Source organism: Quercus robur, chromosome 4 (assembly GCF_932294415.1).
Source record: "Quercus robur chromosome 4, dhQueRobu3.1, whole genome shotgun sequence".
NCBI lineage: Eukaryota > Viridiplantae > Streptophyta > Magnoliopsida > Fagales > Fagaceae > Quercus > Quercus robur.
In genome coordinates this window covers 29909812-29912183 of record NC_065537.1, presented here as the reverse complement: position 1 = coordinate 29912183, position 2372 = coordinate 29909812, and positions in this window count along the sequence as shown.

The following is a 2372-nucleotide window of genomic DNA, read 5'->3' as shown; positions in this document are numbered from 1 at the left end:
ACAATCTCGTGCATCATACGGGTTAGAGACTAGTTACTATTATAATAATCACGCAATTTGACTTCGGGTTTTAAGTTTATTATATGTCCATGTTGTTATATTTCCTGGCTTTGAATAATTAGTAAAGCTCATGTTACATAAGAGTAGCAATATTCAATGAATTCTTTTATTACCATGTTAGTGCTAGGGGGTTCTCTGGAATATATATTACATACCTATATGTCTAGATATGTATATATACATGCACAGAAGCATACACGGTTAATTTTCTGATGAATTATACATTTTTTCCATTTTAAATCTTCTTTGTTCTTGTAGGTTGAAAACATGGGTCGCACAAATTATGGGCCATACATGTTTGATAGAAAGGTAAAGTATCTTGTAAAATAGTTTACTTTACTGTCAAACCTGTATGGCCCATAATTTGTGCGACCCATGTTTTGAACCTACAAGAACAAAGAAGATTTAAAATGGAAAAAATGTATAATTCATAAGAAAATTTACTGTCAAACATGTGAGGATCCATGTTATGGCTATCTCGGATTAGTCGTCAAAATTTGTCTAGTTTCTTTTCTGTTGTTATGGGAGGATCCATTTTCTTCTTTGTTGAATAAAAAACTTTTGAATTTTCTATTGAGGAAGGAGGTATTTTTTGTATGTTACGTATTTATAAGAGAAGCAGGGACTCCTTACGTTCAGCGTTCATGAGCAAAGAGAGTGCAAAGTGTTTGCTAGCCATTGTTGAGGACCTCATGTCCAATGTTTCTCCTGGAGAATTTGCGCAAACCTTTACACTGTGTTTGGTTGGGGTGATTTTAGGGAGGATGAAAAACATAGGGAGGAAAAGTGGGTGGAAAACAGTGTTTTTCACTGTTTGGCAAAAGATGGAAAATAGTAAGGATGAAAAACCCGGAAGAAAATTTTCTCTCCCGCGAAAATTGTGGGGAGAAAACTCAGAAAAGTGGACTTGTGGCATTTTTACACAAATGCCCTTTGGAATCAAGTTAAAAAAATAAAAAAAGAGAGAGCACTGGAGAATAAGAGCTACACCTGCACTAGCTAGAAGCCTGAAACGTTCTTGAATGAGGAAGACAAAGCAAATAAAAGAAGGGGGATAGAGATATATAAGGACAACGTGTGGAGGGGGGGAAAAAAACTTATGGATGGTAAGAAGGCTGAGAAAGGACAAATGATATAAAGAATAAAAAATTTTGAGAAATGTTACCACAATATTTTCACAATATTATTTAATGAGTACAAATAAATCTATTTCTTACCTATTATGTAACAAAAGTATAATAGTCAATTTATATAAACGACATTTTCTATCCTCTCACTTTTCTTTTCAACTAAACAAAAGAATTTTCCACCCTCCCACTTTTCCATCCCTCCAACCAAACACACACGAGGGAAAACTAAATATTTTCTATCCTCCTACTAATTTTTCATTCTCCCAATTTTCCACTCCTCCATCCAAACGGACCCTTAGGGATGGAGAAAAAGTTTTCATTTTGCAATTAGGTTCAAATGCTCATGGCTCTTTCCTAATGATCTCAGAACTTTTACGTGGTCGTCGGAAAAGCTTCATTGTGGTGCCAAAAGGAAAATTGGGTAGTGGTTGGAGAGGTTTTGGATTTAATCTGCGGAAGGCCATTGCTCTAGAGTCACTTGCTGCCAAGCCGCCATCTTAGAATGTATCTAGGCTCTAACAGTCTGTCTTGTTACCTACGGAAAGGTGTTGGAAGAGTTATTCTAATACTCTGTTACTGGCAGCGGCTGAGGGATAGCAGTAATTCCAAATTTTCAAAAAAAAAAAATCTGTTTTGGGCAGTATGTCATCACCAAAATTCAAGCGAAAGGAATTCTAGGAAGGATAATGCTCAGATTAGGGCAAAAATCTTGCCAGTTATAAATGGAATATCATCTAACAGAATTAAAGATGGCTTGGTGTTAGATGTCTCATTAAGGCTGGCACGTGGGTTGGATGGTAAGTGTTTTTTTTTGGGGGGGGGGGGGGGGGGGAGAGGGGTGGGGTCCAATGGTCCAATGTTCAAGAAGTGGGCCAAGATTCGAATCTAAAGCCGAAGCCCGTGGTTGCCAATAATTCTAACATTAACCCAAATCTCAAACCAAAACCCATTTCAGTGTGGCAGCCCAAATTCTCTCAGCACACTACTTCTTCTCATGTGCTGGAGACCCAATATTTTGCTTTGCCTAAATCTGACCAACAGAAGCCGATCCTCCCGTCTATTCCAGCAATCCATTGGGCTTCTCTACCGATAATACCCACCTTCGCTATTGCAGTGCATGAGCCGACCCAAACACTTCTTGAGTAGATCGGCATTGTGATGACCTCCAACGAGGCAGTGGTT